Source organism: Lepus europaeus, chromosome Y, assembly GCF_033115175.1.
Source record: "Lepus europaeus isolate LE1 chromosome Y, mLepTim1.pri, whole genome shotgun sequence".
Lineage (NCBI taxonomy): Eukaryota > Metazoa > Chordata > Mammalia > Lagomorpha > Leporidae > Lepus > Lepus europaeus.
The window spans coordinates 30,694,521-30,711,790 of NC_084851.1; the positions used below are offsets into that span (position 1 = coordinate 30,694,521).

At 36.9% G+C, this 17,270-nt stretch overlaps 1 pseudogene; it reads right to left on the reverse strand.

Moving 5' to 3' along the window:
* The window catches only part of LOC133754209 (nuclear receptor subfamily 2 group C member 2-like), an 860,911-nt pseudogene that overhangs the window by 701,781 nt on the left and 141,860 nt on the right, over positions 1-17,270 (reverse strand).

Consider the following 17,270-nt stretch of genomic DNA (forward strand, 5'->3'; position numbering starts at 1 on the left):
AGTCTCAGAAAGATTCAGATAAGTTAAAAATGTGTTATATAGAAAGTGTGAATTATCAACCAGGCCTAAGATACCTAGAGAATACATGTACATGGTGGTTGTCAGAACAACATAAAGAAATTTGATGGAGTTCATGATCTCATAGTAAAAACTCAGTCAATTTGGTCACAGGTTTACAACTGACTTAGACTAGGGTGTGATGGTAATCTCAAAGACAAAATGAAAAATTAAAAAATGGATATTTATGAAGTAAAATATATTGTGGTTAACTGAGAAGAAATGACTAACTCAGTGGAAGAAATAGACTGAAAAATAGACATAAGTATCGTGAGTGAAAAATAGACCAATGAAACTAATTTAAAAAGGGAAATTAAGAACAACACTTACAACTACTTTAACCTTTAATTAAAGGAACATTTAGAATCCCATTACATCCATAAAAGGTAAGAAACATATTTCCTAGAAATGGTGAATGATTACACAGGCAATAACATACCCTAAGGTGGTTCTATAAAACTATGTGCTTGAATATTGCCATGACAAGTTACCAAATATTGAGTAAATTCAAGATGTAAAAGCCAAACCAGAAAGCATGAGTTTTACAATGTAAATAATGGCTAAAATTGAGTTATTGAAAACTTAAATAGTTGATAAAGATGACAAGTATAAATCAAAGACAAAAAAGCAAAAGTGCTAAGATATCAAAAAATAAAATTTGAAACTTTCATTACTGTAAGAAAAATGGATATATTTTAGAAACTATACTAATGTTATAGAAGATAGAAGAAAAGCTACCAAAAAAGGCCATTAAGTTATATTAAAAGAGGAAATTTTCCTGGAAACGTAAATTGAAGATGATATCAATTAGCAGAAATAAAGAAAATATGTCAGCATTCAAAAGGCAGTGGCAAATGTAGAGCTCCACAAAATTTAGAAAGACTAAATGAAGTTATCTTGAAATGGTGCACGATTATATTTCCTTAGGATGGCTCTGCAAAAATGAAGAACTGAATAATTTTGTGATACACAAACATAAACACACACATAGACACACATTTGAGGTTGCTGATTATTTCACAATTAAAAAGTTCACCACATGAACTTAAGAGGCTTCCATAACCTTGGCAGCTCATGACAAGAGCCTCGGGTGATTACTGACATCATAAATAAGAGTGTCAATTGTTAAATCAACAATAGGAGTCACTGTGCACCTGCTTCCCATGTAAAACCTCTGTCCTTAATGTGATGTACTATGCTAATTAATGGTAAACCTACTACTGAAACAGTACTCTATACTTTGTGTGTATAGGTGGGTACAGTCTGTTGCAATCTTTACATAGTATATACTAAGTTGATCTTCTGTATATAAAGATAATTGAATATGAATCATGATGTGAATTGGATGGGAGAGGGAGTTGGAGATGGGATGGTTGTAGGTGGCAGGGGGGAAGTTGCTATAACTCAAAAGTTGTACTTTGGAACTTTATATTTATTAAAGAAAAGTTTAAAAAAAGTTCACCATAAATGATCACACCTACACAGGGCTATGATAGCTTTAGACTGTGAGATTCAAATATCCACAGCAGGTTATTATACATTTTAAGGAGGAAGCAAAAATAAATGTTTCAGATGTTGTAAAAATAAGTGTAATTACTGGGAGAAAGTAATGTAATTACTGGGAGAAGGAACAGTTAACTATGTAAGGGAAATATTAGACTAGGGAGTTTGTCATTTCTGTGTCATCAAATTTTTTTTTTGTGAGAAAGAATGAGTGACTTTTATTATGAAAATTTAACTCTCTTTCAAAGAGAGAGCAGTAAAATGTGTCATCAAATTTAAACTGAAAAAAAACAAGCTTATATTTTGAAAATGTTACATTTCTTAGAAATTTGTTTCAGTTTATTTTATAAAACCTCAAACACAAAGGGCTAGAGAAACACTTGGCCCTTTAATACAGATCATTTACAAAGTACTGGTCTCCCAATGGTGTAGAATGCAACATTAGAGAATGTAGGCACATGATACAGAGTATACAGCCTTCATCAGTTTAATTCAAGTGCATCCTTAAGTGTTAGGTCCATAACTTTTCTAATTATACCCAAATTTCATTTCTCATGGGACATGCAGATATGTATGTTACTCGTTGAATTTTTATGTTTTTGTTTGTATTTGCTTATTGTATCAGTCTGTATTCTGCAGAAGAATTTGTATCAGCAAGTAAATATCCTTTACTTAGTTTATGATAGATGTTAATCACATCCACAAAATATCTACACAGCAACATCAGCAGCAGTGTTTGGCCAAACTACTCAACACAAAGCGTAGCTAAGTTGATAGCTAGTGGTAAAAATTACAGTAGACCCCATATCAGTACTGAATCCACAAATATCTCCTTAAAACAAATATAAGCTCCAACTAAAGAAAATAACAATCTCCTACTTTCACATAAAATGATACAACTTTCTTTCTTAGAACAAAATTCAAAAACATTTCCCCTAGAAGAGGATGCATGGCCTTTGTGCAATAGCCTGTGATTTCCTTGATAACCTGTACCTTAAAATTCTAGGATTTTCTTCCACAGCAAAGAGAAACTGAAAGAAAATGTGAGTACACACACAGTCCTAGGAAATATGCTCAAACATGTAATGCACACAAACACAGAAGCAGGAACATTTCTGGAAAAGTATATAATTACCAAGCAACAAAATAAATGAAATCCAATGTACATAAACAGAACTATTTACGTAAACATGGCAGGGCAAAGTCAGTACTTAACAATAGTAACACGGAATGTACATGATCTCAACTCCCCAGTAAAAAGACACAGACTGGCTGAATGCATTTAAAGAGAAAACCCATCTATATGCTGCCTACAAGTAACACATCTTACCAACAAATATGCTTGCAGACTGAAAGTGAAACATGGCAAAAGATAATCCATGCCAACAAAAACCAAAAAAAACAGCTAGTGTGCCCATTGTAATATCGGACAAAATATACCCTAACACAAAATCCATCAAGAGAAACAAAGAAGGACACTAAATAATGACCAAAGGATCAATTTAACAGAAAGATGTGACCATTATGAATGCATATGCACCCAACCACAGAGCACCTGCCTATTTAAAAGAAATATTAAAGGATTTAAAGGGTGATATAGATCCAAATACAATAGTGGACTTCAATACCCCACTCTCAGTAATGAACAGATCAACAAAACAGAAAATCAGTAAGGAAACAGAGTTAATCGACACTATTGACCAAATAGACCTAGCAGATATCTACAGAACTTTTCATCATATAGTTGCAGAATACACATTTTTTCAGCATTGCATGGAACTTTCTCTAGGAATGACCACAAACTAGGCCATAAAGTAAGTCTCGGAAAATTGAAAAAATCAAAATCATGGCATGCATCTTCTTGGACCACAATGAAATGAAACAGGAAATCATAAATGCAGGAATCTCTAGAACATATGCAAATGAATGGAGACTAAAAAACATGTTCCTGAATGAACAGTGGGTCATAGAAGAAATCACAAGAGAAATCAAAAAATTTCTGGAAATAAATGAAGATGACAATACAGCACACCAAATTCCTGGCTAATCGAATTCAACAACACTTCAGGAAGATCATTCACTAAGACCAAGTGGGATTTATCACTGGTATGCAGGGAATGTTCAGCATTCACAAATCAAGCAAGGTGATATATTGCAATAACAAGTTGAAGAACAAAAACCATATGATGAGCTCCATAGGTGCAGAGAAAGCATTTGATAAAATACATCACCCTTTCATGATGAGAACTCTAAGCAAATGCGGTCTAGAAGGAACATTACTCAACATAATTAAGGCAATTCATGACAAACCCACAGCCAGCATCCTATTGAATGGGGGAAAACTGGAAGCATTCCCACCGAGATCTAGAACCAGATAAGGATGCCCACTCTCTCCATTGCCATTCAATATAGTCTTGGCTACAGAGGCATCAGGCCAAAAAAAAAAAAAAAAAGAAATCAAAGGGATTCAGATCGGTGAGGATAAAGTCAAACTATCATTATTAGCAGATGCTATGATTTTATATATATAAGGGAAACAAAAGACTCCACTAAGAGACTACTGGAACTCATAAAAGAGCTTGATAAAATAGCAGGATATAAAATCAACACGCAAAAAACAACAGCCTTTGTATACACAGACAATGAGAATGTAGAAGCTGTCTTTAGCTCCTAATGTCCTCACTATTATTAGATGCACAGTGCATTAGCAACTGGAATCATGGCTACTAAAAGATAAATAATGATACATTTATGTTGCAGAAGTCTTAGTGTGTTAGTGAGTCATAAATATCTACTTCTGATAGAACAAGTAGGAAGGTTGTACATGGTTATAGGAAAGGATGTTTGAATGTACCCATTTATTATTCAAAGATTATGACAAATTGATTACCTAACTTTTCCCAAAACAGTAAAGAAGGCAAGATCCTGAGAAGGTATCAACATGGCTGACCATTAGTGTAACCTGGCTCAAAACCTAGGAAAAAATATTTGTAGCAGTGAAATTTTGGTTCTGTTGCCTACTTTTATCTTGATCTCAATAAAGAACTTGGCTTCAATGCAGAGGTGTTAAGTCACCATATTTAGTATGTATGTTATAATTTTATATTGTAGTATGATTTTTAAATACTTCCTTCTTCATCTCAACTAATATGTATAGTTTAGAGTCATTTACTTTCTCATTTAGCATCTTTCATTGCTGGTAAATTTTGAGTTGACACAAAAATTGTGTATAAGAGCATGGCCATAAATTGTCACTATTCAGGATAGATTTAATGGGCCAAACAGTTCCAATAATAACTCCTGAGGAGCTCTGATGGTTCAAAAACATTTAGAAATAATATAGGAGAGAGGGCTATTAAATTCTTATTTACATAATAGACTCTAATAGGGCTATGCTGAGTCCTGTTAGTGATACATAGTTGTGATGAGAGATAATTGATTAAAGTGCAGGAAATGGGTTATGTTCTTAAGAATACAAAGGGCAAAGTTCTGTCCTTGGGCTAAATTCTGGGTTTTGGGAAATGTTTCTTGTCAATTATCGCATCAAAATGAAACATGAATTATTAGACACAGATGTGAATCAGTAAAATACAAGCTGTTGCTTTGAATTTTATGTAAGTGTGCCATTTACCTTTATTTTAGAATTGTATAAAAGGGACCCTGGAAGATTATCATAAAATTAAATCAGATAATTGAGGAAATATACTTAGTTTTGTATGTGGTACCAAGAACAAAATGCAATCTGTATTTCTGGAGTTCACTTCCCCAGAGAAGAGGCTAACACATAAGTGCAACTTCTTTGACAGTCTCTTACCTTAGGGGTTTTATTTATGAAGGACAATTATTTTAAAGTACAACTAGATGAAACTAAACAATTTTCATGACTATATTAAAGGGAAAGTAATACTCGTGCCAGCATAATGCTTTAAAAATGGAGGGTAGTAAGATTCAACATAAACAGCATGGAAGAGATAGTTGAGGGCATCTTTGATTGTTGGAGGAGACATCAATATGAGTGATGAGATTTAGACATTCTTTCATTAAATAACCTGACAGTGCTATATAGGGACTATCTGGTTTACCACTTGCAGTAGGTTATTCTTTCCTTGATATGTTCTCTCAGTAGATGATAATCAGCATGCCTATAGAAAACAACTCCTTTTTATTAAAATATTAATAAATAACATCTTTTGTAAACTTATTTTGAAAGTGTTCAAAATTTTTGAGTTGTCTTATCTAAAAACTCCATGTATATATACTTTCCTATTGTGTTCCATTTCATTCTCAACAAAGTACTTCTGTCCAACTTCTTAGTGGTACCATTTATTATAACCTTCTGTGCACGCAATGAGATTTCAAACAGTTTGCAGAATGTAAACTTGAAAATGATTGTTTTTCTGTATAAGATTATGAAAAATTGTATATGATCGGTCTTATAAGGTGAATGAAAAATAAGTATTACACACAATGTACACATGGATTTCTTTTTAATAGAAAGTTTTTATTTAATAAATATAAATTTCACAGATAGAACTTTTGGATTGTAGTGGTTCTTTCCCCCCACACCCACCCTCCCACTCCCAAACCATCCTACCTCTTACTCCTTCTCCCATCCCATTCTTCATTATGATTTATTTTGTATTATCTTTATATACAGAATATCAACTGTAAACTAAAGATTTCAACAGTCTGCACCCACACAGATACACATAGAATAGTTTGAAGACTATTGTTTAATATGAAAGATAGAGTTATAGACAGTGAGAGAGAGAGAGACAGAGAGAAAGTCTTCCTTCCATTGGTTCACTCCCCTAATGGCTGCTATGGCTAATGCTGTGCTGATCAGAAGCCAGGATCCAGGTGCTTCTTTCTGGTCTCTTATGTAGGTGCAGGTGCCCAAGCACTTGGGCCATCCTCCACTGCCCTCCTAGGCCACACCAGAGAACTGGACTGGAAGAGGAGCCACCGGGACCAGAACCTTGCACCAATATGGGATGCCAGCACCATAGGCAGAGGATTAACCAAGTGAGTCACAGAGTCGACCCCTTAAAGACTAATTTTACCTTTAATTCTCATAGTACAACTCATTAATGACAAAGGTCCTTCATGGGGAACAAGTGCATAGTGATTCCTGTTGTTGATTTAACAGGTGCACATGGATTTCAAAAACATTTTGCACTGAAATGAACTTATTTTTTAATTTAATGTTTTCATGAAAATTTTAAAAATATGCTTTTACAGAAACTACTGATTTTTATTCAACATATCTAAATATTTTCAGTAGATTTTGGATTGGTTACTTTTCTCATTTACACACTGAGTTATCTCTTCATAATCGTATATTATAATATATAAAGGAAATTTAAAAGTGAATATGAAGACAAGATTGAGATACCAGTGAGCATGTCAAATACTCGCACATTTGTGGAGAAATATATACTTTTACTCTTGGTAGAAATGCTAATTACTACAATAACACTGGAAGACAGTGGAAGTTCCTTCAAAAAACAAATATACAAACTTATCACATCAAGCAACTATCAATCAACTCCTTGATATACAGCCAAATATGTTGAAAACACACATTCAAACAAAAATGCACAGGGGTGTCTATAGTAACAGATTGTTTGACCACATGCTTCAGCTTTGTGCAGTCCCAGTGGTTACAGACATCTGTGGAGAGAACCAACAGATTGAACATCTCAGTTCATATCTCTCTCTCTCTCTCTCTCTCTCTCTCTCTCTCTCTCTCTCTCTCTCTCTCTCTGTGTGTGTGTGTGTGTGTCTTTCTCTGTCTCTCTCTCTCTAATAAATAAAAAAAAAAAACTAAAGAATCTCAGGGTTGACCTGGTGTCAGATGTCTATGTGTATGTAGCTTTCACTCAACAATTAAATCATTGAACTCACTCACGTTTCTCCTTTAACATTAAATAAGTAAATAAATAAGCACATTGATACTAACAAGTGGAAATCCACAGAATGAGAACCCAAGAAACACAAACCTATACACATTCATATATGTCAAACAAATAGATGTGAGAGACGATGGACTGGACATATCATAGAAATAATAATGACCAAGTTAACAGCGCATGATGTATCTGTTATCTTGATGGTTCTCTCTAGTTCTGAGATAGTATGTAATGGACATAGCAGAGATTTCAGGCTAAATAAAAACTAGGTAATAACAAGCTTTACCTTTAATTTTTGTTCACATGTTAGGGCATCATTTATGCTATACTATTGGTATCACAACTTCTGATGTATTTTTTCTTATCAGTTTATGCTGCACAGTTTATGCTGTACAAGTCCATAGGTTAATGTTCATAACAAAAACCTAGAAACATGTGCTGGGGCTAGCAATCTGGCAGATCAGGTACAGCTGCTGCCTGTGAGAAAATCTTCCAGCAGATAGAGATACTGAAGAAAAATCAAACTGAAATACCCCCCAAAATTAGTGGGAATCCATAGCAAGAGACTTGTTCAAGCCATAGGAAGAAAAAGTTTAGCTATAAGACAAATCCATAGAAATATAAAAAAAGAACATGTAAAAAAAACTGTAAATAATGTTTGAGACTTATGGGATACTATTAAACAACCAAAAATCTATATCCGAGGAGTTCCTGGAGATATGGAATGAGAGAATTCATTAGGAGGTCTATTCAGTAAAATAACAGCAGGAAAATTCATTACCTTTTGGAGGAAGATAGGGGCAACCAACTACAGGAAGCACATAGAACTCTTGAAAGCAATGATCAGAAAATATTTTTAACACAACACATTGTAGTCAAATTTTCAAAAGTAAAACATAAGTAAAAGATCTTAAAATCTGCACCAGAAACACTAGATTACTTTCAAGTTATCTCCAATTAGATTGACAACTGATATTTCCTCAGAAAACATAAAGGCTTGGCAAGAATATAGAGACACACAGTCCAAATATTTAAAAAAGCTGTCAGCCCAGAAGATATACTCTGCAATGCCCTCACTTATGAATGTGATATAGGAAGCCAGATATGATTAAATTAATTAGGTTCATGAGCTGGGAAACTATGCCCCTCACCCCCTGCATGATCTCATGACATCACCTGATCTTACCTGTATATTCTCACTTGTGTATCCACTTCCATTTTGGAAGCAGATAAAGGTGTGGAGCAACCTGAGCTTTCTCTTTGTCCTGCACCTCTGTGTAGGTGGCCTTCTCCCCCCACCCACACACACATACATGCACACACATTTGCTTTCCTGTCCACATAGTATACTGTGGCTGCTCCTAACAGCACACATTGCTCCATGTGATTCTGCCCTGTGGATTTCTCCCACGTGGTTCCCAGCCTGTTCTCTTCCTGGTATGGACTCAGTTCATACTTCTAAAATTGTTTCCCTGAAGTAGAACCTCCTTCACTTTCCTGTGTATTTCTCTCACTAAATAAATGCTAAAACTTACCATGTTGCCTGTTTTATTCAAGTTGATATTCAGAAGTCTGTCTGAATTAATGGCAAGGACCATTGAGACATTAATATTAAAATAATTAATAAAGGTCACCCATATTAGATGGTGACCACAGGACATACCATTTATTAATATTGGTTCAATCCATTAAAGACCAGCAACATGGTAAAGACTTTCAAATAGCTTTCCACAACTTCTAACCTTTGAGAATCTTTCTGCACCCCACTTTCCTCCTGCCTCAGTGTTTGGAGGTGCCTTAGAATTAGAGAATGTGTAGTCAGACGGTGCACCTGGCCATGGCCAGGTGGGTCTGCCACACCTCATCCACTGCTTGGGGGGAAGTTTCCTACTCTGGTTTGGGCATGAGACCCCCACTGCTGCTTTGCCTGTGCTCAGCCCCTCCAGCTGCTGCCAGTATGCTCCTGAGGGGGGCAGGGGCTGACATGGAGGAGATGGGATGGGGAGTTTCCACTCCAACTACACCTGTGGCCCCCACTCAGGCCTCTGTCACTGCTGGCCCTCTTGCTCTTTCACCCCTTGCATCTCAACAATGTGGGTCTCCTGCTTCCACTGCAGCAGCTGCCCCACATGGAGCTACCCCTGCCCTAGCTTCAGCCAGCCCTGCCCTACCCCACCAGCCTGAGCAGCAGCTGCCACCACCCACAGCTCCAGTTGGCCTTTGGCTGTTTTTATTCAAGGTGACCCACAGTTTAGCCCCTTTAGCAAAGGAGCAGAATGTTTGCTTCAGGCAGCTTCAGTTTTACAAACAATGGGACTCAGGTGGCTTCCTTGGTTTCTCTTGTCACTTGTGGCTTTTGGGAAATGCAAGGATCACTTTTATTTCTTGCTGTTTCTCATTTTGATAACTGTGAGAATGTGATATTAACATTAATGAAATTTGGGCAAAAAGATGAAAGATTTTCACAGAGGGCCAATCTGTGAGGACTTACCAACATATTAAAGTTTCCAAGTCACTTGTGATATGTTTTAACGACAATTTACATACGTTTTAAATTTAAAAATTAAAAAAAAAACTTTTTATGGATGATATTATAGGATACCAAAAATTCTGGCTTGCCTCAGAATCTTTGATTTTCAAATAGTCATGCTTTCAATTGGTAATTTCTGGCTGGGAGCAGGTGGTATCACCTGGTAACCTGGTCAAGAAGATGGAGCATTAGACATCCTGGAGGCTCCATTTCTTGCTGGAGAGTGGACTTTTGCTCCAAGACAGAGGCCTCCATCAGGAACATGTAGTTGCCAAGATGGCAGCCCCCGTGAAGGACATGAGGTCACCAAGATGCTGGCCCCCATGGGAACTTTTGCCCTTACTGGAAGATGGGTAACAGACTCCACCCCAAGATAGCAGCCCCCATCACCTGCCACATGTCACATACCTGATTAAGAGATTGACTTTTTATTATTTGTTTTTTAGCATGGCTTGTTATTGTGGCTATAAACACTGGTTTCTTTAACTTTTTGTTTTCACTTCACTCTGCAGTTTTAATGCCTTTTTTTTAAATTTTAGTTTTCTTTTTTAGCTCCACGCTGCTCAGCTTTAATACTCATTTATTATTTTAATTGGAATATGCTTTGTGTGAGGTTTGACAATGAAGTCCATTTTAAAACAAGGTGAGATTTCTCATCTGAGAGTGTTTCATAAGTTAATGACATTCTGCTCCTTAAAGTATTATTTGTGGGAAAAAGTCATCTTAAGTGGAGAGGAAGTAATTTTACTGTTATTAATTAAATTGTGTCCTCCCAAAGTTCCATAATTTGTAGTCCCAATCCCAGGACCTCAGAATGTGGCCTTATTTGAAATAAATACTTTGCAGAGGTAATCATGAAAAAACAAGGCCATTAGGAGAGTATTATGAACCAGAATGACTGGCATCTTTGTTAAAAGTAAAAGTATGGATGCATACAAAAGTAAAGGCAACCCCTAGGCTGCCAGGGAGATGCGGATCCAGTCCACTCCCAGCCTTCAGCTGAACTCACCCTGTTGATACCTCCATCTCAGATGTCAAGGCTCCACACTCTAAGACATTAATTTCTGTGTTTTAAGCCGCTCGCTGTATGGAATTTTGTGATGAGATCCTTACTAAATATATCAAAAGTATACTCAAAGTTTGGACAAGTGTGGTAGCATTTGGCTAACTTCAGTGTGTTGACATCTTTTCTGATTGCTCCCATGAAATTTTAGGCACGTTCCCAACACAATGCTGCCTTTGCAAAACAAATATTTAGAAATATACTTTATCATACAGAAGAACTGTTAAAGACACTATTCTCATATAAATAGTAAGCATCTGACAAAATTTTATTTAATGTATTATGAAAGTAACAAGGAGAGAAAAAAAAACAATTCATCATGTATATAAAAAACCAGATTTTAATATAGGAAAGAAATGCCTAACTACTAACTTAGATGTAAAAGTAATTGAATTTCTGTAGGTTAATAATATATTAATGAAATTCTAATCTTAGAGGAATATAGGGCCAGTACCTCAACCAGTTTAGCATTAATAATCAAACACATAGAGACAAAAATTATAATATAAAAGAGACTCAATCATTAAATAACAAGGTTCAGTTTTCACTGGAGCAGCCTAATTAGAATACAGTTTAATAAAATAATGTTTCAATGTCAAACTTAACATTTTTTATTCAGAATTTCAGATAATTTTATTCCCTCTACTCATGATTCAAATGTGGATTATAATTCTGTGTGTATGTGTGTGTACATGAGAGTGAGTGATAAATACCCTAGATGATCTCTTGAAATAAGTGATTTTAAGCTCTAAAGAGTTACAACAGTGGGCACTGCTGTGACACAGCAGATTAATCTGTCATCTGCAAGGCAGGCATCCCATATGGGCATGGATTTGAGTCCTAGCTACTCCATTTCTGATCTAACACCCTTCTAATACTTGCAAGAAAGCAGCAGAAGGGGGCCAAGGTTATTGAGCCCCTGGAATCACATGGGAGACTCAAGAGAAGCTCCTGGCTTCTGCCTGTCCCATCCTTGGCCATTACAAACATTTGAGGAGTAACCCACCGAAGGAAAATCATTCTTCCCCTTGCCTCCTCTGTCTCAACTTTAATTATAAATAAATAAATAATTCATTAAAACAATTCATTTGGCAGCTAGTAAGAGTTTGGGATTCGTTTAACCTTCTTTCCTTGGATGAGAAAGACTTTGACATAGGAATTTTCAATAGACATATTGGAAAAGGATTGCTGATGAGGAAAGCATATAAGCAAATGAGATGCTGAGCTATGATGCAGCCACAAGTGAAGCCTAAATTGAACTCACAAAAATATCTGAGGTGGCAACACCCCTTTAGAAAAAGTCTATTTTCAAATAAAGGGAAGACTTTGAACATCAACCAGTCTTTGGGCATAGTATCCACTCAGAAGAATAGCACCATGGGTGATACACAGATGACACATAGGAGAGAATTCAGAAGAAGACCACCAAGAGCTAACATTACTCTCAGGTGGCAAAGTCTGCTAATACTAATTGATAGAGTTATAAAGGAGAGAATGATCCAACATGGGAAGCGGGATACAGAACAGACTCATAGAATGGCAGATGTCCTAAACAGCATTCTGGCTTCAGAATCAGCCCTTAAGGCATTCAGATCTGGCTGAAGAGCCCATGAGAGTATTTTAGGCATGGAAAGCCAAGACACTCTGGTAAAAAAAAAGACCTAAATGAAAGATATCTGCAAGTGAGATCCCACTGGAAAGAACGGGCCATCAAAGAAGGAGGTACCTTTCTCTGAAGGGAGGAGAGAACTTCCATTTTGACTATGACCCTGTCTAAATAAGATTGGAGTTGGCGAACTCAAAAGGCTTCCTTCCATAGCCTTGGAAACTCATGACAAGAGCCTAGGGTGATTACTGATGCCATAAACAAGAGTGTCAATTGTTAAGTAAACAACAGCAGTCACTGTGCACTTACTCCTCATGTAGGATCTCTGTCTTTAATGTGTTGTACAACGTGCATTAATGCTATGACTAGTACTCAGACAGTATTTTACACTTTTTGCTCCTGTGTGGTGAAAACTGTTGAAATCTTTAATTAATATATACTAAATTGATCTTCTGTATATAAAGAATATTGAAAATAAATCTTGATGTGATTGGAATGGGAGAGGCAGTGGGAGATGGGAGGGTTGTGGGTGGGAGGAAAGTTATGGGGGGAAAAAGCCACTGTAATCCAAAAGCTGTACTTTGGAAACTTATATTTATTAAATAAAAGCTAAAAAAAGAATAGTCTATTGATCTTGATGAAGGCATGTGGATCTCAAGCCACAGCACACCACTTATCAGAGTATTATCACAGCAAACTTATTAAATCAATCATTTTATCATGGCCGTTTTACAGGTTGTGACAACTGATTTTAGAATCTTTATAGTTTAATGGGAAGCAGGATACACAGCAGACTTATAGAATGCCAGATGTCCTAAATAGCACTCTGGCTTCAGAATCAGCCCTTAAAGCATTTGGATTTGGCTGAAGAGCCCATGAGAGTATTTTAGACCTGGAAAGCCAAGACACTCTGGCAAAAAAAGAGGACCTAAATGAAAGATCTCTGTGAGTTAGATCCCAGTAGAAAGAACTGGCCATCAAAAAAGTAGGCACCTTGACAAGGAGCAAGGGTAGTGAGTCAAGAGATAAATTTCAGAACACATGCTTCCAATATTTGTGATTAACTGAGGTGATTCCTACCAGGGCCTGTTTGGATGTTGATTCTCTAGAGAGGTTTGAGGAACTGTTCTGGCCCTTAGTGGGTACAGCCCATCAGTACAAAGCATTAGGCTTTGTGAAGAAGAGATGTTCCAGATGGTCCATGCTAAGGTTCAGAAATGGTAACGAGAAGTGAGGAGGAGCAACACCAGCATATATGGGGAGAGAAAGAATCCTGCCTTAATATATTAACCATGCAGGTATTCTAAGGGCTTGTCCTCCTCTTTGCCAATGACCCAATGTGCCTGGTTCACTGCACTGATGAAGTGATGCCTGATTCAGTGCTCAGCAAGGCCACAATTATCTAGGCTATGAGCCCAGTAAATGGGTGACTGTCACCCACAGGGGTACCCATGGGATGCAGAACAACTGTACCAGGGCACCTGCCATTATTGACTCTCTGTGGGGATGAGCCACATCTATGCCAAGAAATGTCTGGAGCAACACATGAGACATGTCTGAAAAGAGCCAACTTGGGATATCTCTTCAGCACAGCATCCAGTAGTGATCACTCTTTGATGTGGAGGGCCAGATTGGGTACATGTGGAAAATGGATGAAGAGATATCAAGGAGACAAGTGCCTGGTGGCAGGCCTCTATCTACATAGCTCTAAGTGTTGAGAAGGGCAGAAATTGCTGCCACGAACATTCCACTGGATGATTGTATTTGGTCATTTTCCAGGGTGTTAAGCATCTGCATAGTTTAGCTTCAGGGTCTATGGTTATTAAGGCCAGGAGAGTTGGTTTTGCCCATGATAGAAGTCCTCTTAAAATAATAGAGGGATGGTCATTGGGGAATGACACCTAAAGTGGCTATTTGGAAACCCATATCTGACATCAGAGTGTGTGGATTTGAGTCCCCCTCCACTTCCAATCCAGCTTTGTACTAAAGTACACCCTATGAGGCAGCATAGGGTGCTCAAGTACTGCCACCCATACTGAGTTCTGGGCTCTTCACTTCAACTTGCTCAATCCCAGCTGATGTGATTATTTGAAGAGAGAGCAGTAGTTGACAGATTTCTGTGTTTTTAATGTGAATAAACTGAATTTTCAAAGTTTAAATAAACCTGCTGCTCCCATGTGGCCAAATGGGGACTATTACAGTTGTACCCATTCCCCATTGGGATGGCAGCTACATAGATGAATTGAAAAATGCCTAATGCCTCAGTATCTGCCTTTTCTCACTGTGCACCATCATTTGACATAAGGAAGTTCATGCTGGAGTGTTCTGGTTTCCAGATCACAAACACACATTGCAGCAAAGAAACACTTTATTCCATCCTCTCTGTCTTGAGGACCTCATCAGCTGTACGTCCTAGATAATATGAGTCTCTCAAGTGGGTGACAGGACCCACTTACTTTAGCCATCACTCCCTTCAAAAGTGTATATTAGCAGGCACCTGGAAAAGGGCGCAGTGAATCTAAACTAGGAACTCTGTCTGATATGGGATGTGAGCATACTAAGCAGGGTTGTAACAATGCCAAATGTTGATCTCTTCATGAATTTTTGAAGTGCTTTCATATATCCCAGAGAAAGGGGACAGAGCCTCTGGGCCCACCCCCTTTACTACATAGTCTGCACTTCTCCCCATCATTGTACATGACTTCATGTGAGTGTCTCCCAGGAGAGACTTCTGAAATATTTTACTGCAGACAGAGAAGAGCAGCAGAGTGCAGCAGGATGAGTTCTGGGGATGAGTGACATTAGGGAAAAACTGGACTCTGACACTTTCTACCTGGTCCCCGTGCAATTCAAGGCACATGCTCTGGCGTGCTGTTCCAGTAAATGACACCACAGCTGCAAAATGGCTACTCACTATTTAGTGATGACATCTTAAGCAGAGGCAAATTTGTCATCCACATGCCAAAAATTGACATATAATATCATTATATTACTCCAGCAAGAATTTCAACTTAAAATGAAGGCTTACATAGAAGATCTGAGAATTTAAAACTCTTACAAATGAAAGCAAATTCACTGACATCTGAAAAATGATTGTTTAGATGTGACACTAAAAGCACAGGTGAAAAAAAGCAAAAGTTAAGACTACAAAAAAACTAACAAAAAAAGCATTGTGCATACTAAAGGTAAAACTGAAAAGATAAAGCAAGGAATGGAAGAAAACAATGGAAAACCTCAGTCTGACTAAGGGAGTAATACAATGAACACAGACACCTCAAAAACACAAATTGCAGTAAAAAATGCACAAAGGATTGATCAGTTTTTCCACTGAACATGCACATGTAGCTAATGGGTAACTGAAAAGGGGCTCAACACTGTTAATCAAGACTACAATGCTAATTACCACAGTGGTTATCACCTCACATATGTTAAAATGACTGTTATGCAAAAATAAAAAGATAAATTAGACCAGATGTGGAAAAAGGGGAATACATAAATCACTGGTGGGAGTAAAACTTGGTGGTACATCCAACAAAAAGAAACCTGTTTAGGACTTCAAACAAATGAATTATAGAACAAGAGAATAACCTACTACTGCATTAGTTTCCAAAGGAAATCAGTATCTCCAAGAGATAGCTGTATCTCCACATTCATTCAAATACAAGATATGGAAATAACCACATTGTCAACAGATGAATGAAGAAAATGTGACACTCACAGAAATACACACACACAGAAATCATATGCAACCTTTAAAAAGAAATTCTGCCATTTAGTCAAAACATGGATCCAGAAACAGGAACAGCCCATTAGGCTACTGGGAATAAGGCCCTAAAAGATAAATGCCACACAATCTCAATTGTATGTGGAACCTACGAAAATCACAATCACAGAAAAGAATGGTGGTTGTCAGGGGATCAGAGCAAAGGAAATGGTAAAACATTTGCAGTTGTGAGATACATTAATTCAAGGTCTTAAACACTGTATTCAACACAGTATTTTAAAGAATACTCTATTACATACAACTTGCTAATATCTTATGTATTCCTTAAAAATGTAACAATGACGATAATGGATATGTTACCTTATCCTGATCATTTCATTATGATTCTTGTATACGTATAAGAGGATTCTAAAAAAATTTATGAAAAAATGGGATTAAAAGATAATTTGAATTTCCCATAACTTTTGAAAATCACCTCACATAGAAAACATCAGGTTTCATATCTTGAATATACACAAATTCTGTCAATTATACTCCAACAATCTTGGAACAATTCAAACAAGCAAAAAGAAATAGGCTCCTATATGAAAACATAAATTCAAAATAACAGAAAACTAGACATATCTTCAGGATTGGAAAGGCTTTCTTAGAACAGAAATTTTAAAACACTCATAAATTTAAGTAGCCACAATTTCTATTTTGAAAATGTTAATACAGAGGACAGCCTGTCAAGGGAGCCTGTAAGTGCTGAGATGATAGCCAAGTATCAAATTACAGGTCCTCCTGCCTCTCTAAAACCTGGATGAAAACCCAGAGTCAAACAACACTTCTGTTTTTGTCTTACCTAATATACGTTACTAGGTTACTGGAAACAG